Here is a 25654-nt window from a genome sequence, read left to right as displayed (position 1 = left end):
TACGAATAGATACGAGGTGTAGCTAGAAAGAAACCGGATTGATGTTGCTGTCGACAAACGGCAAGCACGTCACGGTCAAGCGGTGCATGAATGTATAACGTGATATCCTGCCTATCGACTGTGTGATTTTCCAGGGTGCGTGGCGCTCAGTTCCGCTGTAGCTTGTGGACGTAGTAAACCGTACATCTGTGCTCCGTCGGAAAAAAAAAGTTAAGTGTGAAAGTGGAACAGCGTATCAATGTGCAGTTTCTTATGAAACTCGGAAAATCCGCCACAGAAACTTATGTTTTGTTGAAGGAAGTGTACGTAGATGAGTGTTTATCACGCACTCGATTGTTTGAGTGGATTCCAAGGTTTAAATAGGGACGACAAGTGACCGCGGACGACTCGCATCCTGGACGGCCTTGCACGTCAAAAACGGCATCAAACATTGCAAATGTCGGTGAATTGATTCGAATTGGGTACCCGAAGGTCAAACTGTCAACCAACATTATTTCATTACGGTGCTGACGAGCCTTCGTGAGCGAGTTAGAAGATGACGACCTGATTTGTGGAAAAGCAAGTCATGGATTCTTCATCAGGACAATGCTCCTGTCCACACGGCATTGTCAGTCAAGGCTTTTTTGGCCAAGTGTGGAATCCCAGTGTTAGAACATCCATCCTATTCGCCGGATCTTGCTCCGTGCGACTTTTTTTAAATTTTATTTCCAAAGGTCGAATCAGCACTGAAAGGAACCAGATTTACGACCGTAGAATCTGTGAAAACAAAAGCGACGGAGGTCATGAACATGGTTTCAGAAAATGATTTCCAGCGCTGCTTCCAGTAATGGAAGATTCGTATGGAGCGGTGTATCGATAGTACAGGGGAGTACTTTGAAGGGAATAATGTTCGTATTGTACAAAATAACCAACAAAAGATTTTATAGCAACAGTTCGGTTTTTTTCTAGCCACACCTCGTATATATCGTGGGAGCTGGAGGTGCCTCGATTTCTTCACGTTTGTGAAAAAAAATTCATGCAGAATTAACGTATAATTCCTTCCCGGGTTCACGTATAATAATTCCTTCCCGGTTTCACATCTTAAATTCAAGGAATTCCCAGTTAGTACACCACTTTCGCTCGCTCGTACTCGTTCGAGGGTATACAATGGAATATCATTTTAGTGTGACAATAATCGTAGACACATGTAAAATATCCGCCTTGGTAGTTTCAGCCCATAACCATCTTTTTCATTTTTATATATCACTGGTATTGGTAAGATAGATAACACTGGGGAACAGTGAAATTGCGGCACAGTGTTTGAGAGCTAATTTAGGGAGATTTCATGCTGCTGAATAATGATATAATAATATATTTCCTGAATTGGCTCTAATTTATGAAATAAATGCAACTAAACCAAAATGGCGGAAACATCAGACATACATATAAATGAACTTCCAACAACAATTTAATATTTCTTTTTGTGATTACAATCATTAACATGATTTTTTGGTTCACTCCATGTCATGGGCACTCCAAATTTGAGTCCCTTTCGTCCGCTTTGGCCCCAATAACGAAGTGATTCCAAACAAGTTTTGCAAACTATATGTGGGACCCATTTTTTATTCTGTTGTCCCAGATTTTTGGCAAAATAAGCCTGATACAAATCTCTCACTACATCCGTGATATTTCTTCTCTGTCATGGTAGACAATATATTCCACATATATAGCAAAAAACATTTGGGTTATTGAAACACTTACTACGTGAGGAACTCGTATTTCCAATGTATTCACATTAAACGCATTTCGCTTAGTTATACTACAAAATTCAACACTAAGAGATATATTGCCTAGCAATGCTTCATAAATTGCCTAGCAACAATTTACAAATAAATAAATAAGTTTCTTAATGGAAATTTCATCCCATTATCAAATTTTGATATTACCGCGAAAAGCGTGGAGTAATTTTACCTCCTAAATTTTCCATGGTGTGTTTATTTTTTATAACTGGAGTCAATTCAACTGAACGAATCATACAATTGGCAATCACAGCTGTTTTGTGTGCTGAAACTGTTATTAAACTTTATGCCACAAAATAAAATATGTTTTTTGTTCCCCAGTGTAATACTTAAGTTTAACATGAGTACCTCCCTTAAATTTCAATTTCACTGCGTCTATCACTTCACGATCCATGTTTGAGCGCCCACAGACAAAAGACTGCGCTTCGAGCGTATACCGCTCGTTTTGCCTGTTCGAACGTTATACGCTCGAGCGAAGAAGTTACTTATTTATTTACTCAGAGTTCCAGATACAGTCTTATTTGGCCATTTTACACTGAAACAACATAAAGTAGAAACAAAAGATAAGAAAAGATAAAAAGAATAACAAGATGGGATAGATTTACATGTTCTTGGTCAGTAATGTACAAAAAATACTTTCTCGAAGGAAAATATCTACATCCAGGAGAAGTTTGTTGTAGATTTCTGGCAGCATGTAAAACAAGGAGCGTTGTAGAAGGGATAGCCTAGTGGTTGGGTTGTGGAAGAGTTGCAAGTTGCGCGTTTGCTTTTGGGGTACCCTAAGTGTAAATTCACTGATTAGGAGATCAGTTCTGATTTTGCCATTTATTATCTTGTATAAAAATTTCATGTCAGCTAGATCACGACGAAAGGATGGAGTGTGAATATTCAGAGCAGCCATGGTGTCTGATTTGGAAAGAAGTTATTCTATGCCGAACAATGGCAAGAAAGAAACTGAGAACAGAATCTATTCTGGTAAGATTGGTTTTTGAGGCCATTGCCCAAATTGGGGAGCAGTATTCAAGGATGGGCGAGATGAAACATTTATAGAATAAGGCAAGAGATGATGGGTTTTGAATTTCACTAAATCTGTACAGAAGACCAAGAAGCCGAATGGCTTTTTTAGTGGTAGCTATAATATGATCATTAAAAGTGAGTTTTTCATCCATGATAATACCTAGGTGCTTTTGAGTGGAAACGTTTTGGATTGGATTGTCTTCAATAGCATAAGCAGACAACACTTTGTTCTTTTTTAGGGAAAAAGTAAGGAAAGAGCATTTCTGAGGGTTTAATTCAAGATTCCACTGACGACACCACTTAAGTTCTGTGAGAGCATTTTGAAGAATCGTCACGTCATGATGCGATGAGATCTCCTGGAAGAGTTTACAATCATCCGCAAACAAAAGTATATTGATAGGGAGGGAGGACAGTTTTTCATTTCAATTCCGTACGCTATCTAGCGTCGTCCGTGCGAACTATTCGCTGCTCGAACGAAATCCTCTCGCTACAGCACTCTAGGAGACATCCTAAATACTTATGGGCTCCGGTGTAAATGTGTTTGAACGTCCAGAAACCTAAAATAAGCCGCAGTTTTGCAGCATGGCTCCTATGTGGTACACTTTAACATGTTGTAACATTTTGAACATCTGTACACAAAATCAGCTTTGTTTGATTTTTTAACCTATTTTATCCTCTTTACTCAGCTAACGGACAGAAAAATAAATTAAGCTGCCCAGGGGAATACTGTGTCGTGCAGGATCCTAAACAGCTGTTGAAAAGATCTCAAAAACAGCCCCGCCCTTCTCACTGGTCACGCTGTTCGTTAAAGTTGACGACACCTCCTGCTGCTCAAACTTCGCGTGTTCGCGCGTCAAGTGGACGACTTCGATATCGTCCCCGAAGTTTCCAGTTTCGACTCCCGGCCCGGTCCCTGCATCAAGTTCATCATCGCTCATCCTCAACGTCGCGACTGGCTAAAATTGGCGGAAAAGAATTGCCTAATAACAAAACTACAAACTCGAAAGTCAATCTCACGTTTGAAATTCGCAGAAAATTTAGATGGGGGGAATTTCGAAACTGTCATTCTTAACGTGTTAACTATTCATGTTAACTTTCCGTTCCTAAATTCAAGGACCACTAAGTTCGATACCGGACGGGGGCACATAATGGTTCGAATCTCACTTTAAACTGTAGGTCCACTCCCGATTACAGGGTGGCCACTCTAGGGCCATGATAAAATTCAAGTATAATTCCCGGTTTTCAAAGCGAATTTTTTAAAAAAAAATCAAAGGTATAAGCTGATGTTTTCTCTATTTCAACCACCCACCCACAGACACACACAAATACAGGTTTATCCATTTGAGTATGGATAGAATAAAACATAAATAGAAACGTAAATGTGATAGTAGAAAAAAATTCGTGTTGTTTTCTTTCGTGCGTGAAACATGGGAGTTTTGCTGTAGTGTGTTGGCAACAATGAAGTTTGAACTGATTTTCTTGACCAACATTTCAATCGTCGTTGGTGTGGCAGTGTGGCACCAATTGCTTGGCCTCCCAACTCCACAGATTTAACCCCTCCAGACTTCTTCGTCTGAGGTTTCGTTAAAGACACCGTCTATTCACAGAAACCCACAGACATTGATGATTTGAAATTCAAAATCTCACACCTTCGACAGAATCACCGCAGAGGTGTTACACCAGACGTGGAATGAGTTCTGCATAGTACGCAATGGAGGCCACGTAGAAAACAGAAAACTGTACCAAACTGTTAGTAGTGTATAAAAATAAAAACTGCCACCTTTCAGTCTTGTGTATACAATATATCAGGTAATTACATTTGATCAAAAAAAAATTACATCCATTTTATTTTACCCGTACCCAAACGGATCACCCTGTATATTAGCAATATAAAGGGTTTGTGTGATTTCAATGTACGTATCCAAAAATGCTAATTCAATTCAATTAAACGGTATATACGTCAATATTTAATTTAAGGCACGGAGTTGGCATTAGCCATATCACATACTCAAACTTGAAATAAACGCAAGTTACAAAAGTTACGGGATATGAAAAATCGTTAACTATATAAGAATTTCAAATTCGAAATTTACCACGTCAATGTCAAGATAACTTATCTTGCAATAACCTTCCGTCTGTTCTACAAAGGACACTAACAAAGTAAATGAACAAAGTAAATGGATTGAAAGAATTCAGTTTTATTTTCCACGCAGCTTCCTTCCTCGATAAAAATAACATTTAAACCGTGAAAAACTTGTTTCAATGTATTTATAATAAAAGTTGCAATTTTTCACGTCTACGGAGAAAAGGTTTCGCAGAATTCACGCAAAATTCCCGGAATTCAAGGAATTCCCGGTGAGTAACCACCCTGGATTAGCCTATCTACCTAGACAAAATCGCCTGACAAACAACAGAATCCGGAACCTTCGATTCTATTTATTGATTGATTTGGTATGACACGTCCTTTCCTCTTAGACCAATATTTATTGTTTACAATTAACTTTCTCGTTGTACAAACATTTATTGTTATTAATTTTAATCTCTGTTATTTACTCGTATTTTGTGATTCTTGTGGTATGTGATATTTAAACTTATCACTGATAATGTCAGGATAGTGACTGACCGGTATGTATATCTCTTGTAAAGGCTGTTACCATGGGAATTAGGATTGTGTCTTGTCTTGACTTTAAAGTTCGGGCTTGGAGTTTTAATAGAGTGATGGAGTAGAATTATAAGAAGTTTAATTTCTTTGAGTGAAATGGATTATATGTTAGGCACATAAGTATTTAGTTTGCAAAGAAGTAAAATAGACTTCCTTTTTCTTAGTGAAAACTTAACTTTGATTTTTATTTGAGGAACTAACAGATAGATATTACCCCATACCCTGAGAGGCATCACGTAAATGCTTTCGAGTCTTCATGTGAACTTATGTGATAAGATGAACGATATAATCACCAGCACGCATGGACAAGACGACACAAGCACCACAGAATTATACTGGCTGCGAGTCCAGACGCCAGAGCCTCGTTAGGCCTCAGATTCGAGATCGTGAGTCGATCACCAAATGCGCCAGCCAACGAGGTTGCGAAATAGAGTTGAAGCCATAAGGAAGTAATGGAATAGATTGATTGATTGATTTGGTGTTTTAAGTCCACTTTATGCACATCAAGGCTAATCGGGACTGGACTACAGTTTAAAGTGAGATCCGAACCACTATGTGCCTCCACCGGATATCGAACCCGGGACCTCGTAATGGAATAGAGTATTCACGTGTACAAGGTAAGAATATTTTTAATACACGAATACTTTTAATACCACGCTTTCCACACTTCGATATTTTCTTCACCAGACCAAATCTGAGAGAAGAAAGTGAGTAGTCATACGACTAAATATTTCACGAATAGATTCAATCAATCGATAAAGGATAAATACAAAACAGATATTATTATACAAGCATAAAGGCTGTTGTTATTACATGCCTTAATTTTTAATAGTTAGCCTATTGTATACTGTCCCGTATTTATTAGGAAAGTTAGCATTTAACTACCAACCTGTGATCAATAAATACGGTGAAAGATTGAATGATAGATTTTATGATTTATTTGCAGGAAAGGCGGTACATGTATGCAGGAATACAGCTTATTGTCCACCTCCAATGGTAATGCACTTCTGAGAACGCGTGTAGAGGTCTCGCATACTTTGGGCAAAGCGATTGAGTTCAGCGTTCACACTGCGTTGGATGTCGGCAGTCCGAAAACCGTTGTCTTTTTAAGTGCTTCTTCAAGCGAGGGAAAAGGAAACAATCGGCAGGGGCCAGATCGGGCGAATAAGGGGGGTGATGGAGTACAACAACCCTCTTACGTGCCAGAAACTGCTGCACGATCATGGCGGTATTGGGGCGTGCATTATCGTGCAGCAGATACCAGGACCCATTTTCGATATACTGGGGGAGCACACGTCCGATCCTCCTCAGGAGGTGTCCCGGGTTCGAATCCCTCTCGGACTTGGTTGTTTCTGAATGTCCATTCATCATTTTCATCATTTCATCACTCATCCCCATCTTAGCCAAGAGGCACAAAACGCGAAGTAAAATAAACTAAATCAAATCAAAATAATCAAAAACCTTCAGGAGGCGTTGCAAAATGCTCACGTACGTAGCCGCATTCAATGTCGTGCCTTCTGGCAGGTATTCCTTAATGATCCCTCCAGAATAAAAAAAAAAAGTAATCAGCATTGTCTTGATGCGCGACTTCTCGCAACCTACTTTTTGGATTTCGGTGACCCTGACGGAAGCGCTTGTACTATTCGTACACACACTTTTACCATAAAACACTCTTTTCCATACGACTGGCGCAGCATGTCGTGACATTCCCCTAGCGTTTTCCCAAGTTTGAAGCAGAATTTCACGTTCGTACGTTGCTCCATTTCACCCACAACAGCGTCGCTGGACTGCACCTTACTTCCACAACGCGTAAACTGCACGTCTGTCTGGACAACAACACGGCTTCGCGAACGATGACTGACAGACCTAGGGGTTCACTGACCTGACCGTCAACCAGTAGTACCAACTACACCGCTCGTCAACAATTCATTCACCGTATTTATTGATCATACCTTGTATATTTGTCCATAATGTTTCGCACACACGTTCACTGTCAAACAAAATGTCTATGATCAGATACACACCAATACAGAACGTCCGCATGATAAATCCACCGATCAATTTGATCGTGTTAAGATAATAAATTCCGCTTTTCGATCATATTAAATTTAAACCACCTTTTCGAATTTTCAGTTAAATGTGAATTATTCTTCATACAAATACTTAATAGGAAAAACAAAACTACTTACATTGTCAAACGTTGGCAGAGGAAATACAGTCTGAGACACAATTTCGCTGCCAGCCAACTATCTATTTACGTATATAGGTATATAAAAATGGATGTATGTATGTTTGTTCCGGCATAACTCTTGAACGCCTTGTGCAATTTCAACCAAACTTTATACACGTATCACTTGCAATCTGGAAAGAAATACTGTGGGGGTAAGACGATCCTGGCACCCCTAGGGGTGGCGGGTGGGAAGGGGTGACATGTAAAAAAAAATCGAAAACGACCGATATTAGTGTGGAATCTATAGCTTTCGGGGTCGCTAAGATGAAGAGTGACACTCCCAACTCTCAATGCCGTTCAATTTATTTATTCTTGCTCCTGGAGGTGAAGCTAAAAATGTTGTTTATAATCAAGTTTTGAGTTAAATAAATATTATAGTGAATTTGTACAAGATTTTACTTTATAATTTGTATACTGTACTTATATTTTTAAATATCAGGTGGTTATAATTAAAGTGACGGTGTTCAGAGTGGTACAGCACGGGCTGTAATGAGAGTAGCAGTCTGAAACTTCGTAGATATGCTAATGAAGCAATGCGCTCGCGAATTATGCAAAAAAAAAAAGTTCCAATTATCGCCACCAGGGTAAAAAATGGCGCTGTAAGCAGTCAAAACGTGGAATTTTCCGTAACTCTGACGTCAAAGTCGGTGACATTGCCTAACCATTGTGTGAGCTCCCTGGTTGTTGTTGGTGACGCTTGTTGCTTTTTCCGTTAGTAATGTTCATGTAATTCGAATAGTGAAATTGTAGCGATATTTTATTACAAAGAGTATTGTTTTCTGCGATTTATAGTGTTTTTCCTGTAACTATACCAAGTTTTGACTGCTTACAGCGCCATTTTTACCCTGGTGGCGAGAATTGGAACTTTTTTTTTCATAATTCGCGAGCGCATTGCTTCATTAGCATATCTACGAAGTTTCAGACTGCTACTCTCATTACAGCCCGTGCTGTACCACTCTGAACACCGTCACTTTAATTATAACCACCTGGTACCTGTAAATAAAATTAGTTACAGTTTACACTATAGTTAGAATTCATTATTTTCCTGTCTAGTAGAAGATTGGGATAAATAAATACCCGGGCAACTTCGGGTAATCCGCTAGTACCGTAAATAATACCATCGCTGTTTTTAAAGTATTACCGGCAGATAAAATATTAGCCTAAACAACGCACGTTTACCGATTCATTTTTTTAAAAAAATGTATTTATGGTATAAGCAACTGCACCTCATAATCATCATCTTTGTAGGTTATGGTAAAGTTCTCCGTGTATAACACCGTGCCATAAAGGCACATTCGGGGATGTGGGCGTAGGGCGCCACACATTCTCGATCTTTGGCACTTTGGAGGTGAAGTGATTAGCACAACGCTGCCTTTAACTCGCCCCCCAGGGTTGCCACCAGGTACCAATTTAATTGAGGCTGGGTGAGCCCCAGAGTCGATTTATGCGGGGACAAGGCGACCTTAAATCGCCCATCCTAGGAATCAAACCCGGATCTCCCGCGTGGCAAATCATTATCTTGTGCAATTAAAATTTTAAAAGGGTATTGCATTCTCATAAATTGACAGACTTAAATTTTAACGGCAGAATTTTGTAAATTTTGCTGTTAACTTCGGTGTATCAAAATAGGACAAAGTACCATGTTAATAGCACGTGACCTCTGAACTCGCCAAAGTACATGGAAGTAAGAGAGCGACACGGAGATTTCTCACCAAAGTGAGAAGCGGCACGAGCTACTTCGGTCCATAAACAAGCATTCCTCACGCATGCGCTACCTAAGGACCAGGGCGACAAGATGCACAATACTGAGAAAACGGCTTAGTCCGAGCGACACATGCAGCTTGGGCCGCCTCGGTTCGGAAGGTTGCAAGCTACAAGTTACCACTTCGATCTGAAAGCTGACCGGAGCGTGGAGCTACGACAGAGTTCGAGAATGTGTGGAGCTTTAAACCCCCTCATCCTCCCATGTGAATGTCACTACACGGTACAATGTACAGTCACCGTCAATAAAAATGGGACACCTGCATCCTGAAATACTCGCTTCCCCGCAAGACGTTTTGTGTGTTGCCTAACTCAACGGCGAAAATAGCAAATTTTAATTGGCAACTTCTACCGCCGCCGTAAAGTTAGGCAATGCATATCTTTTTCTTCCATTCATTCATTATTCAATACATTTTTATTGCCGTTAACTGTACAGGAAAGAGTTTTGCTTACTTTCCTTCACATATTCGTTCATTTCCCTCCACTAGCAGACAAATCTTCGCCCATACTTACCGGACAGGTTTAAGGAGGGACAATTTCCCCTAGGTCTTTCTCGCTAGGGCAGGTGCCGATCACTGTTGCCAACTTCGCTCTTTTGGAGCCAGATCTGGCTCTTTCGTGCACTTGTTTGACTGTGGCTCTTTCATGCACTCGTTTGACTGTGAACTGTGGCACCCGCCATGTGCTCCACCATGATGGCACCACTGGCTCCGGCCCTTAAAGACCAACCTTTGGCATGAGTGTACATTTTGCACGTGACGTGATATTCATATATAGGCTGCGTCACCCCCTCTTTCCTCCCCAGGCATTTTTATATATAGCGCTGTGGCTAATGTGAAGATGACAATATTATTATCCGGGAATCCATTATTTTCGGTTTCATATGATCATTAGATTTTTGAGATGGGTGATGCCGCCAAATCTAAGCGGTGAAAAATAAGAATAAATTGGCATCACTTTAAAGCTAACGGTAATAGCAGCGCCCTCACCCCTCTGATACCTAAAATTACCCTAGGAGGCACGTTATGAAGCCTTCGTTAATCTAGATCCTTGAAAGTCATCTTTAGCTCTATTAATGGTGAAATGTAGCTCTTTTTAGCACATGTTTGGCAACACTGCCAGGATAGCCGTAGGAGGCAAGGAGAAATGCATTAGGTTTTCATTCTCTCGGGAATATCAAACATCCAATGTCGTAGAAAAGTACATGGACGGTAACGGACATGTTGAAATATGTCATAGTAGAAGGAAAAGTCGAAAGTTGGAGTTAATTTCCCATAAGCAATATATGGGATTCTGTAAATATTTATTAATCTTATGTTTCAAACATCGTGTCTAGCTTACTAATCAACTTGAAAAACAGTTTCCACTTGCAACATGGAGAGAAATCCATACAATCTCGCATACTAAACCCTTTTTTAAATAGCAGTGCCCAATCCGACGCTATTGAAATAAATGCACAACTAGTGCGTAATTGTCCCTCCTCGCCTTAACCGCGGCTACGCTGAAGGTTGGAAACAAAAATATTACGCACTTCATACCATATTAATAACATAAAATCATCAACATTTTAGGGAAACGATGAGCAAGCGGTGTCATAGATGTATTTACGGAACGATGAAATAGGAAAGGCAACACGAAGTTCGTTGCACACTGGGAATGACATGAGAAGTACAGAGCTTAGCTGCACATGTGATCGATCCTCTTATGGCTGGGTTTATCTTAAGCGCTCACGCTTCAATGCCTCCCTTAACACAATGCTTCTAGCACGTTGACTCATCCTTGGCGACTAGTGTTGCCTACTACTATTATTCAAACTCAAGGTTGGGTTTAAGTTCAGATCGCGAACATAGACTAAGCTGAACTGGACTGGATCTACAGTTTAAAGTAAGACCCGAACCCCTATGTGCCTTCTATTGAAACCGGGATCCCTATTACAAGGCAACCGCTTTACCACTACCACTGGCGAAGTGGCGCTACGACGGCAGGGGTCCTGGGTTCGAATCCAGGTCTAGGAATGGGTGTTCTTTGCGAATGTCCATTCATCAATATCATCATAATCATCACTCATCGTCGCGAGTAGCCAAACGTGGCAGAGAGCGAAGCTACATACAGTAGACTCGCGATTATCCGAGCTAATTGGGACCGAGATTACCTCGGATACGGAAAAACTCGGATAATACGGAGATAATGTGCTAATAGGTCGTCAATGACGAAACAACACTTAAAACTGTATAGTAATTATTTATTACTAGTACAACATAAATGAGATTACTTTTTCCTCTTAGAATAGGCCTACACAGACTTAAACACCACCGTAACAATCGGATACTCCGACAATGTAAAGAACAAGTGCAGCGCGGACGGTGACTTGACTCCATAAACAAACGGGGGGGGGGGTGCGTTATGAAGCACGATGTTTTCCAACCACTCCCTCGGTTAACCCGGAGCCTCGGTTAATCGGGACTCAGTTAATCTAGAGTCTATTGTAATAATAAATTTAAAAAAATAAAAAAAAAGAACAATGAAAATTTTGGGTGTCTAAGCGCTTACGTTATTTGCACTCCCCACATTATATGGGGCCAAGCGGTTTATCATAACTAAAATCACCTTCCCCATGTTAAAAGCTGAGGCTGTAAAGAGGCATTCAGCACATACAAAACACAGGTCAACACGCGGCCCTACAAAGGATTAATGAATGTAGCTCCATAAACCTGACCCTCGCTGGCGTGCAACATTGCAGTTGCCGGGATGTAGTACGAGAAGGTCAGGTTGACCTTTGAATGCCTTCTGCGAAGGTGACGCCAAAAGCTTTACTGAGAAAAGTTTTGATTTTATTTTTGTTATTTAGCGCCACTTTTCTTCCACTTATGGCTAATCGCGACGATAAGGATCAGTGATGATCTTATGAAACAGATGAAAGGACACTCACAAAGAACATCCATGCCCAGACCGGGATTCGAACCCGGAACCCATGGCGTCGTGGCGCGCTATGCTAACCATAGGTCTTTGGATTATTTATTCACTTTACTCCTCATATCTGGTCGTTCAGTTTACCTTAATGGGAGGAATTATGACGCGGGCATAGAATAATAATGATCTATTCCAACCCTGATGTCCTATTTTTGCAAAACAATACTCCTGTTCACAGTACCATATATCGTTTACATAAGGAACAGTACAAGTGTGGGTTAGAACTCATTCTCGGTGAGGTACCTGAAAATCGCCTCTCCTATACACTGTCCCAGCTAACTGTGGAGCAGAGCCGCGCATAGCGGCAGAGGAGGAGGAGGGAAATCGAGTGGTGAAAGCGCAGCGTTGCCAACCGTACGGTCCTGACTGTACATGTACGGAACTTTCATGACAGGTACGGACGAACGGTCCAGACCTTAGTCCGTATGCTAAATGCACGGCTTGTCAAAATGTGCACTTGCTGTTGTATCCCTAATATTTCCCTAAGAAATTCTTAAACCAAGCGTACGGGCCTGGAGACAAAAATACGGTCCGTTTGCCATGTGCGTACGGTATTATCGGTTTCAAAAGTTTGCAACGCTGACAGAGCGAAGCAGGGAAATCGAGTAACTCCAGTCGCCCATTACGCAATCCCGTTTCTCTCACTGTTCATTGGTGGAGCCGGCTCGCGTCACTACTTGCGCAGAGACTTGTTCTCGTTCGCCTGGTCTACAGTTAGCTGGTACGGGGTATAACTGCAACTTTTGGATCCGCCACTGCACACATGGTAGTTCAAGTGTTAAGTTGGAATAGTAAACAAGGACACAATGAATAGGAACTGGTGGGAAAATGACCACAACTACAGTGTTTATCGAAGTACATGGAGCTTTTCCAAACACCGTACCTCCATCTCGACAAGCTCAATACAAAGTTTGAACAGACTAGGTCGGTGGCGGACTTACTCGTTCAGGTACCAGAGAAAATCTTCAAGTTGTAGAGCAATGTTTTGCAGAGCAGCAACAAAATCAACAAGAAAAGTATTCCGTGAGTATGTCTGAAAGGCATAGAAAAGGCCTACAAAGGATGCACAAGAAGTTGAAGTTGTTGTCATATATGAGAACCAGACCGAAACCCGGGTTGTTTCATGTTCCAAAAACTCAAACAAACCACGTAAAGTTATCTCCAATGTGCAAAATGGTCAAAAATTATAATGAAGTAGTGGAACAAGATCCGGGGTTTGCTATAATCAGTATGTCATTGCATTCCATCAAAAGAGCCTTAGTGGCTCAGTGGAGAAAGGAGTGAGGGGGTCGTCTGTATAGTAATTTCTATATGGTAAAACTTCTATGTACAAAATGCATGCATGCCTCAATGGAACAATGTTCTATGGCATCACTTATCTGATAAATACATAAAATACGTTACTGAAATGCCTAACTGAAGACGAACTATTGATCGATTGCAATGAAAATTGTGGGTGCGTCAACACTAAAGCTATTTGCATCCGTCACATAATACGGGGCCCAGCCTCCTTACAATAACTAAAATCACCACGTGTCTCTCCATACCTGAGTAAAAGCTGAGGCTGCAAAGGGGCACTCGGCCCGCTCAAGGACAAACACAGGACAACACAACCCCACAGAGGATTAGCTGGTCGTGTGTCCACACGCCAAAGCCTCTTTGCCCTGCAAGACTGAGTTACCGTGGAGTACTGCGTGGAAGTCAGGTTGACGTTTGGGTGAAAAAAGTCACCCCTTACACGCCATGAAGATAAAATAAAAACTGGTTACATTCATAATGCTTCTCTGTGACCAGACTTTAGGATCTCCCTGTACAGACGATATTGGTGATGGAACGACAAAATGCACTAGCTTCATACCACGAAAACGAAAACCACTTCGGCATGGAGTGGTCATTTCTAGTGATGTAAGACTGCGAATCAGAATTTTTTTCTTATTTCCAATATTGAAAAGATCCCTACGTTTTGACTTTACCGTCTATAAACAGCTGGTCAAAAATCCACACAAGTGACCTAGGCACTTACTTTCCTCAGCGGTTAGCAACACTAAGCAGTCACTATGAATCGCCGATTTGAAACAGCTACGCTTGCAACTACACAAACAATGGGAAAATCTAATTCGTAATGGAAGTTGTGTTTTTTATGGACGTTCAAGGCAATGTCAGAATTCACTTTCAAATTCTAGTTCTTGTGATTCTACTCCAATCATCTGGGTTCGTCAGGCAGGGATAGTTGCGATGGGAGCATGATGTTAGAAATAAAAATTGGGCAAAAAAATGGATAGAACCATTGCTTATCTATCTAGAGATTTGAACCCTCAATGGGTACCTCAATGGTTAGAGCAATGGAGGACCCGGGTTCAAGTTCTAGCCGAGCCTGAATTTCTCGCTGAAAATTTCTACGTATGATTTGACTTGTTTTGGGGTTATTTAGCGTCACTTTTCTTCCACTTTTGGCTAATCGCGACGATGAGGGTAAGTGGTGATATGATGAAATTCATGAAGGGACACTCACAAAAAACACCCATGCCCAGGTAGCGATTCGAACCTGGGACTCTTGGCGTCATAGCGCGCTGTGATAACCACTCTGCCACGGAGGTCGACAGAATCATCTCTATAGGGCTATATATAAAAATGTATGTATGTATGTGTGTGTGTGTGTTTGTTCCGCCATAACTCTCGAACGCCTGGAGCGATTTCAACCAAACTTGGTCGACATATCACTTGCAATATGGAAAGAAACACTGTGGCGCTAAGACACCCATGGCACCGCTGGGGGTGGGGAGGGGGTGAAATGTAAAAATAATCTAAAACGACCGATATTAGTGTAGAATCCATAGTTTTCGGGGTTTGTAAGATGAATAGTGACACTTTCAATGTCACTCAACTCCAAGACACCCCTAGGGGGGGGGGGGAAGGGGATGACACGTAAAATGACCTATATTATTGTGGAATCCATGGTTTTCGGGGTTTGTAAGATGAATAGTGACACTTTCAATGTCACTCAACTCCAAGACACCCCTAGGGGTGGGGGTGGGAAGGGGATGACATGTAAAACGACCTATATTAGTGTGGAATCCATAGTTTTCGGGACCGATGAGATGAATAGTAACACTCAGAATGCCGTTGAACTCCAAGTTCATATTACACTATAGTTAGAATTCATAATATTCCTGTCTAATGGAAGATTGGGATAAATAAATACCCGAGCAACGCCGGGCAATCAGCTAGTTTGCAATAAATAGCAGTTTATGTATATACAGCTCTACACGCAGTTATATGCGCCTTCACTTCTGACGTCGTCTCTACTAGCATTCACTTACTAGGATTCATTTATCGCACACCGTGCGCCTTCGTCTACTGACGTCAGCGTATTGCTTTCGTTGTTAGGTTTAGCGCTGTTAGCATAAATACACGATGAAGTAATGCAAAATTTGAAATTTCCATTGTGCCCCTTTCCAGCCTTAGCTCTTAACCCAGGTAGGGATATTTTAGTCCTCAGGCATGGTCTCATTTTAGAGGCTCGGCCCCGTATAATGTGACGGGTGCACAATAGCCTAAGTGCTGACGCACACACGATTTTCAATTCAATCGCATCAAGTGACGTCAAATATGCCTTTTCAAGTATCTCCTTGACTGACTGAATTGGGTTTATTTTACGTCACCTTACTTCCTCTTTTGGCTACTCGCGACGATGGAGATGATAAAATGGATGGATAGACAATCAAATATATATGGAGAGGTCATAGCACAGGCCCCACAGAGGACTATGCTGGCTGCGAGTCCAGGCGTAAGAGCCTCGTTAGTCTGCAAAATGCAGTCAAGGGTGTACTACGTACCTTCTGGAAGAGTCACCCTTACCATCCGCTGTCGGAACCTAATTTTTAATGCACACGACCGAAAGCCCTCATTCGCTTGGAGTGATTGTGGACTATACCCGGGAAAATACAAGTTCGCCGGCTACTGGATTTGAACCTGCAATCTCCCAAACATTTATCCGTCACATTAACAAGTTCAGAAAGATACATTTTAGGAGTGAGATCATGTTTCTGAGGTAGTTTCAAGGTGCACACTCTTTATTCCGCTTTAGGCCCAGAAAGGCTAATCGGCACGGGACCTACAGTTTAAAGTGGAATCCCGCGCCGACGTTATCACTACGTCACCGGCCCGTAGCCATCAAGAAGGTGAGCATGGTGGCAAGAAAGGGGTTGGCATGGATGAGGCTAGGGGGATGGAGACACAACACAGTAAAAAATGAGGAAGGGATATATAAATGTGTATTATGCAATGGTGATGATGGGACAGAACATTTATTCCTATGTCAGGACACGCGCGTTCTGCAGGAGGAGAAGCTACGCAACATCAGCTTAGAAACTATGTTCAAATCAATCGTAGTGCAAAGAAACATGGAACTATTGGAAAAAGTGGGGGTATATTTACAAACAGTTAGGGGGAAAAGAAGTGTTGCGCAGAGACGGGATAAGGAAGAAGAATAGTGTTAGTTTAAGTGAGTACAGTTAAAACTACCAGAACTGCTATTTAACATCTATACGGAATGTAATGGAAAGTGTAGTCTGTAAGGAAAAATCATAGTTGTGTAATACAAATAGATGTAGTGCGCACAGCCGATGGCTCGCACATGAGATAAGCAATAAATACTTACTTACTTACACTTTCCGAACGGAGGCTAATCGGAACCGGGTAGAGGTATTCGTTCCGATAAAAACAAACGTGCCCTTACTGGGACTCAAACATGGGGTACCATGATTACCAGGCAGGTCGAAATAAAACGCAGCGTGTGCAGATAAAAGGAGGCTACACGATCTCATCCGCACAGCAGACTGTTTGGCGTCCGTAGAGGAATTCCTCATCGTGTCGCGGTGCGCGAGAGAATAACACTTATCCGACCTCACACCTGGGTGGAAAAACAACACGCTCTTCAAATTTGCGAAAGAGACTGAGAGAAATAACAGATCAATACTTACCATTCGCCGCCTTATCAATTACAAACTGGCAAAAATCGAACGAAAGGGGTTACAAACACTCCCCGCGATAACAACTCTCAACGTCAACGAGAGACAACCTGCGTGTGCGCTACTGGATGTGGAAGTGCTACTCCAGCGCCGCGCCGCGGGGAAATCGCCAACTACGAGAAACAACTCTGGGGTTTGCCGATCGAACAAGGAATAATTCCCGGAAGATCAATTTCAACTTTTCCCCCCGTAACCATACAATAATAGCCCGGGAACAGGCCTTAAAGGTTTCAAATATATCCCCTTTATGAAAGAGATAGCGAGTCGAGACGAATCTAGGGAACTAGGGCGTTCTAGAATGTTTGGTAATGAGTATGTTCACTGAATTAGACTTACAGCATTACCTGGAACTCGAACGAATAAACTTTAGTCTCCTTCGCGAATCGTACCTCGGAACGCTTGTTACGCGACGGTTTTATGGTGTGGCGTGATACGACAGCGAAAGTAATATCGTCTTACGAAAGCTCTGGGTTCGAACCCCGTCCAGTGCATGGTTGTTCCATTCTGTTTGCCAGTGTCTCCCCGATGGCGTAGTGGTACGTCGTCGCCTTGTAATGAAGGGGTCCCGGATTCGATGGAGGCGCATAGTGGTTCGGAGTAGGTGCAGTCCCGATCAGCCTATCTGTGCATAAAGCGGACTTAAAAAAAAAACGTTATGCTTGCTCTGGAATTTCCTGGAAACACCTGGAAACTACGGTGGACAGACGCCGACCTTGGTGGCGGAGTGATTAGCACTGTGCGCAACGAGGAGTTCGAATTCCCGCCCGTCTGCCACGTTTGGCTAATTGCGACGATGAGGATGAGTGGTGATATGATGAAACTAATGGACACTCACAAGGAACACCAATGCACTGGCCGGGATTCGAATCCGGGGTCCCTGGCAAATTTTTAACATTGATTTCAATCATAAGCGTACGCAGACTAATTGATCTGGGGGTTCCTTAATGGCAGTTTCAGTTGCCTATATGGTCAATGTTAGCCTAATTGTGGTGACTTCACGTACCTTTTAAACCGAAACAATTAGGTATATGAAGATAAACTTTTAACATTATAGTTTTGGGTATTCGTTATCACATTAGCACAGTTTTTCCTATCATTGTGACGATATTTATATTATTTACATAAAGAAAGCAAACAAAATCAACACTGGTGCAGAATAGTCACCTCGGACAAATGTAATAAAATAGAAGACTATATCTCTACAGGTAATATCAGCTGAATCCCTCTTATTAAATAAATCTGTATGTTGAGTTTTTACACGTTTTATAATACGCAGTACTTGTAAAATATAATATTGTACCTGCTCACTTGATATAGTTCATACTCTGTGCTATTTAAAAAGCGAAAAATAATATTTTCTAAGTCATGACTGGTTATTATAGGAAACAATATCAAATTGTTCTGGGGATATACAGAAGGTCGATCCGCGTATATGTGTCCGATTTTGAACCGTCACCCCTGTGCACAGAATTGACCGATCCAAGCGGTTAAAAGCGTGGGAGGACGGTTAAAACCTGTAGTATCATGGCACTATCACGAGTGTGTGTTGTGTGCATCATGGCTCCTAAGGTGAACCGCTTTTGGGAGTGCTACGTAGTTGCACTTTTCCACGCCAAATATTCGGTGTCAAAAATTCAGAAACAGTGCAAAGAACATGGATGTGCCTTGGGTTCAGGCCCGTAGCCAGGAATTCTTTGTAGGGGGGGCAAAGTCAATCCTAGAGGGGGCAAATTTTTAATATATTATGTCGGATTGGCACATATAACAGGGTACACAGAGGAACTTGCCCCTTCCCCCAAAAAGAGATAAGTAACAGAAAAGGGATGATATCTTGAAACTGCAACGAACAAAAGAACTTCGAGCAACATGAAATTACAATATTTCGATAATGACCTTTCCAGATTGTCGATAATGTTAATAGATGATTAAGATGCACCAACAACTTTGGGCCTCTGCAGAACTGATTAACGGAGCCCTTTATAAATCATGCTTCATAATGATTCACTCTAGTTTCCAGTATGCAAGATTTTTACGCACAAAGGAATCTAACGAGAATCCAACACCATTGTGTTGTGTTATGCAAGAAAAATAGAATTAATTAAATAATAATGGTTACATATTACCTACACTTTCATGAATTGTGTAAAAATTTGTAGCTAATACATTTTTTTTTGTACTTGCTAAAACATTAAAATATGGGTCCCTTAGTCCACCACGGACTCTATTTCTTCCAAAGGGGAGAGACTTGCATCACTACAGACAACGTTTGCCTACTGGTTACGTTAACCATTTTGCAAAATATTGTGTGAATTGTATTATATTATAGTTGAAATACATTTTTTGATATCTGACAAACAAATAGGAATCCCTTGATTGATCAATGACTTCTCGGATTACAGTATCATCATTAATATTTCATATTAAGTGTCATAGAAAGAAATTGTTTTAATAGGGTGCAATAATTTCACGGGGCGCCATGGCATTCTCTTTAACATTTTTTTTTCATATAGATCTTTGACTCCCAGGTCCGACCCCTGCCACCCCATAGCTGGCTCTGAACTTGTACTATAAGAACAGCAGAGATTGCGAGCGAAGCGAGCAAGAAAATTTTACGAAATGTTTTTTTATTTGTATAAAATTTGTGAATCGAGGGGGTCAATTGCCCCTCTGTGCCCCTTGCAAGTGCCCTTGGCCGTCTCATAGAAAAATGCAAGGAATATGTAAGAACTAATTCCATCATGAGTATCCAATTGTCCTGCTATTCTTAGTTTCTCCTAGTCTTGTTCGTTTTACTTCAATGTTTGCTTCGCCTAGAATGGACTTCTGTCTGCCCCTTGTAGTTGCGGCACTGTTTATGAGTGTCTCTTCATCAATTTCACGTCATCCTTCATTGTTGCGATTAGCTAGAAGTGGCAGAAAAGCAACGCAAAGTAACAAAAATTAAATATCCACTCCCTCTCTCTACCACACTATTACCACAAGATAGACTTGGGAAACAAAAATTTAAGCAATTCAAAGTTCATAGCAACACATCCAAGAAAAACATCCAAACACATTAGGCACCTTTAATACAACACTACTCAAAATGTCACAACTGTTCTAGATACTGAAAATTGTGAAATAATTTCCCGAAGTCTAATCTGGAAAGGAATTTTTCCCCCCAATCCTGATACGACATTACACGGAATCCCATACACCCTAATAAATCACAAAATCAATAAGTGTCTTTGCAATGTTGCTAGAGTAACACATGATATAATTGTAAAGATTAGTGAGAATTCCAGGTAGGAATGTATTCTGTATTTTTCACAGGGGGGGCAGAGAAGGCTCTCAGGGATGCAGTTGCCCCCCCTGCCCCCCCTCTAGCTACGGGCCTGCTTGGGTTCGACGACCATCAAGAACATAATCAAGCGGCATAAAAACCACGAGGTTCCAGCTATTCAGTCGCCCACCAGGGGGACGAGGAAGGGAGCGTGCACTGCAGTGATGCAACCAGTGTCTCGGAAGTTGCATATAATGGCACTACAGGAAAAACCCCCGACGCAACGTGTGATGGCCACACGACTCCACGTGGCCCAGTCAACTGTGAACCGCACCCTGTGTGAGAAATTAAACCTCCGGAAGATTTTTAAAAGCCGTGAACATTACCTCAGTGAGGCCTATCGGTGTAAGGTCTCATCACATACATCTTGTTCTACCCAGAACTTTCTGCCACAGATGGTCACAGACACCAGCATTCGGGCTATTCCATTTCACGATATACAGGTGAAGTCACCAGATGCGAGTGCCATGGATTTCTGTGGGTTTGGTCTACTGAAACTGGCACTTTTCTCTCGTCGTGTCACCACTCTCCGGGGCCTGTGGAAAGCCTATCAGGAGGAATGGCAGAAGATTCCAATTCCTGTACTTCATCGTAGCCTCCTACAATGGAAGTTACGGTGCAGGGCTATTGCCAAGACACACGGTGATCACACTGAGGCCAACCGATGGTGGTCCCGTGGATTTTCATAAGGTAAGTGCTAGTCAAAAATCGGACACATATACGCGGATCGACCTTCTGTATATGCATGTGTGTACACACACGCACAGTATATATAGAGAGGGAGGGAGGGAGAGAGAGAGAGAGATGAAAAAGAAATACAGAGCATTCCCTGACATTCGCTACGAGACTCGGCGGTAAGCGGCCGGGCATCAGAGCTTGTCTTTCCCGGTGAACGGGTCCGCGACAGTCGGTAGAGTCGGCTATTAAAATTACAGTTTTCATATTGTGTACTAACCTTGATTACAGAAGGTGTTGAAAATGATGGCCCTATGCTGCAACACATTCCTGGCATCTCCGAAGGAAATTGGCATTTACACGTGCAAGTTTTTCTACTGTAATTCTCCCGATTTTTCGTACAATACTCTCTTTTAACTCACGGGTGGTGTGCGGATTGTCTGTGTATACATTATTTCTCCATTTTTCTTTCCACTTTTATTCAGAACTGACCTTGTTACTTTTAACTTTTTTTACGAGGTTTAATATAAGCGACTGTCGCGGGCCCGTTCACCGGGAAAGACAAGCGCTGATGCCGGGCCGCTTGACGCCGAGTCTCGTAGCGAATGTCAGGGAATGCTCTGTATTTTATAAACATGGATATTGTGTTCATTATTTAAATGGTAGTTTCTACATTTTACATTTTAGAACCACCTTGCGCACGCCTATGTTTTTATTATAAATATTTGGTTCCGAAAATTCTCATACTCAAATATGGAGGGACAGTTTTCAATGTTACAGTCTGTGAATTGACTTTTTTCTCCCTCCGTCTTCTGAAATAAAGCATGTACAGTCCATATCAGCTAACTGTAGACCAGGCGAACGAGAACACGTCTCTGCGCAGGTAGTGAGGCGAGACGGCTCCACCAATGAACAGTGAGAGAAACTGGATTGCGTAATCGGCGACTGGAGTTTTCCCGATTTCCTATGCAGCGTTGCAAACTTTTGAATAGGATAATACCAGACGGCAAACGGACCGTATTTTTGTCTCCAGGTCCGGACGATTGGTTTAAGAATTTCTTAGGGAAATATTAGGGATAAAACAACAAGTACAAATTTTGACAAGCCGTGCATTTAACATACGGACTAAGGTCTGGACCGTTCCTCCGTACATGCCATGAAATGTCCGTACAGTCAGGACCGTACGGTTGGCAACGCTGCGCTTTCATCACTCGATTTCCGTCCTCCTCCCCTGCCGCTATGCGCGGCCCTGCTCCACAGTTAGCTGGGACAGGGTATAGTTTGCAGTTCGGCGCATTCTTATCTCCAAAAGGAAATTCAGGTTTGGATAATACGATAAATCTTAACAGGTTTCAATAGGAATTTCAAGTGGAATAAACTTCTGTTCGAATTACTGAATAATTAGAAATTATCCAAGTTCGAATTAAGAAGAATCCACTGTACAAAAAGCAATACAGATCTTGCAAGTTCGCTCTTGTGTTGAGAATTTCCGCAGCAACAACATTAACATTCGCGAGTGTGTGTGTGTTCTGCCAATCCGCATGCCACACACGCCCAGAAAGCGGGGAACACCAGCGATCTCGCATCGATTGACGCCGGCAACGAAGCAAATTACACGTCGCCTTCGACTCGGGGCTTCTGGTCTTGAAAGGGCTGCATTTTTCAGAAGGGTTTTCCCCTTCCCAGAAAATTGGCTAAAACGCACCAACTTTCACGAAACTCCGCGAGCGTGGGACATTGATTTGACCCAGCGCTCTGCCTTTCTTGTGTGACGTTCGCAAATTAATATTGATCAGATGGTGTTGGGGGGGGGGGGGGGGGGGTAGGGGCTGTGTTACTTTATCTTTTGCATTCGTCTTTCCGCTGTTCGGCTTATTTACCCGTAACGCTGGAAGCTCACATACAAGCGAAGGAAATGTCTGGATGCTAGAATGTAAAGTGAAGCAAAATGTTTCTTCAAGGTTACACCAATTGTAGCTCTTCCAGTAATATTTCCCAAGCGTCAAGGTAAAAATGCTACGTTGTTCGCACACCTATAGTCACAGCTTTAACCCGAAGGCGGGGGGGGGGCACCAGCTTTATTTTTTCGATTATTTAACTATGAAAATTTTTATTAAAAAATGGAAAGAAATGGCATTGGAAAGAAATGGCATTGTTCCCTAGACTGCTCCCAATATTTCTGTATTGCTTTTGTTAATAAAAGCATAAATATAATGTAGGCAAAATACAGTAGGTGAGACTATCAGGCGCCGTCGTTGAATGTGTGTTATCCGAGACACTCATGGCAGTGAGAGTGTATAATTGGTTGGTAATAATGGTAATTTTTGTAATTATTATAATTAACAAATAACTGCACACATATATAATCAACAAAAGATACAGTGATTCAATGACAAAATGGTTTCTTGAATTTTAACGATAGAAAAGTGAGAGCCTGAAACAAGAAAATACTGCTCTCCATGAACGTTCAATATACATAATAACTTACTAAGGTGTAAAAAAGTTTTTTGTACGAAGTAAAAAAATTGATAAAAAACGGCTTTGGAATCGCTTGCAAAAATTTTCGAAGTGTATGGATGGTCTGTGTGGATATTTATCGATTTGAAAAAAGAACGAAAGTTTTTTACTCATTTTATGGACGATTTTATCTTCTTGTAGAGTTAAATATAGCATGTTCATAACAAAAAGTATGTTTTCTTCGAAATTACGAGGTGTACTGGCAACATTGGTCGTGTCAGAGGGCAGAAGTACCAGGTGTGTCCAACATCTGGCTGTGTTATTCAATTAATGTCCAGATGAAAGAAAAGATTTGAAATTTATCATACAAGAAGACAGATAGGTTAGGTTGGGTATTATACTTAATGTAAAGCACCCCTATTCTTCTTCCTTGTAACAGCTAGGGGTCCCGGGTTCGAATCCCGCCTTGGACATTGTCATTCTTTGTGAGTTTCCCTTCATCCAGGAGTTGAAAAACATTTAAATAATTCTGGCGCCAACCCCTTTTTCTCAGAAGGTAGCTTTTTTTTTCTTTTCTTTTTTTTCCAAATACGGTATTAGAAAGCTACACATTTTGAAATTCAATCTTACAACATTTCAGTTATGAATTAATACAAGATTGGATTAAAAGTAATTAAGTCTTGCGCCGAAGTGGCCTTCCCTACCATATGAACGCAGATATTAAAATTCGGAAAGCAACATTGCAGAAATTCATCATGACTAGCTATATTGAAGAAATTTATAATTGCATATTTATTATTCTGATTCAATAATAGGACACATGATACAGAAAATACAAATATATTAAAAAACACACACTGTATTTGTAATTTAAAAAAACAGTAAGGGAAATTTCCATAAGCGAACTCCAAATATTAAAAAAATATTTTCTTAGAACTTAATTTCAAAATTCAGGCGGTCGCCCTGTATTTTTCTAGCCCCGGCTTCATCGATTGCATCATCCCATCATTCATCCTCATCTTCGGGATTAGCCAAAAGTGGCAAAAAAAAAGCAAAGTTAAATAAACCAAATCAGTCAACGGTTGATGTAACTCCCCCAACCTGACTTATCCTTCCAATAAAAACAGTTCCGACGAAACCATCCTTCAGAAGCTTGGTCTCGGTTTTGATTGAGGAAGGTGGGAGATTGGACTGACAGCGTGGCTAGAGGGATCCCCGCAAGGACCACAGGAGACGAGAGAAACGTCCAGGGGATGCAAAACTTGAGCCGCTCGTGGGCGGATCGTCTGTCGGCGAATGGAGAAGAGTTCACACTGCGGGAAGAGAGGGGTGTCCTCCGGGAAAGGGATCGAGTGAACACGACGGAAAACGGAAAATAACAGTGGCGATCTTTCGTCAAAAATTAAGTCCAAGCAGAGTGCTGCAGGGAGAAGATTTCGATCGAGCGCCAAATAGTTCGGACGGAAGGCGCTAGATAGCGTACGGAATTGGGAACTTCTTCGCTTGAACAGGTAACACGAGCAGTATACGCATAACCTACATTTGTCTGTGATAATGGACTCTCAAATATGGATCGTGAAGTGAACGACGCAGTGAAGTTGAAACTTAAATGAACATAGCCATTATCTCCATGTTAAAATCTTACCAATACACAGTTATGTATGAAAATGAAGTGGATGATTGTGGGCTGAAACTACCAAGACCGACATTTTACATCTGTGTCTCTACGACTATTGTCACATCAAAAATTAT

General features: G+C 41.5%; 1 protein-coding gene across 2 annotated transcripts in view; it reads right to left on the bottom strand.

Moving 5' to 3' along the window:
• The window catches only part of LOC145994408 (uncharacterized), a 301805-nt gene that overhangs the window by 205483 nt on the left and 70668 nt on the right, over window positions 1-25654 (bottom strand). Inside the window, exon 1 of one of the 2 annotated variants that reach the window (XM_083130532.1) lies at window positions 17401-17525. The exons of the other annotated variant lie outside the window; for it this stretch is intronic. The gene's annotated coding sequence lies outside the window, so the exon portion shown is untranslated. Of the gene's footprint in view, window positions 1-17400; window positions 17526-25654 lie in introns of those variants that run through there. 2 annotated transcript variants of the gene reach the window in all.

The sequence above is a fragment of the Lepisma saccharinum genome, chromosome 10 (assembly GCF_977018435.1).
Source record: "Lepisma saccharinum chromosome 10, izLepSacc3.1, whole genome shotgun sequence".
NCBI classification, from domain to species: domain Eukaryota; kingdom Metazoa; phylum Arthropoda; class Insecta; order Zygentoma; family Lepismatidae; genus Lepisma; species Lepisma saccharinum.
The sequence above is the reverse complement of the archived record's forward strand: the minus strand, read 5'-3'. Positions and strand labels throughout refer to the sequence as shown.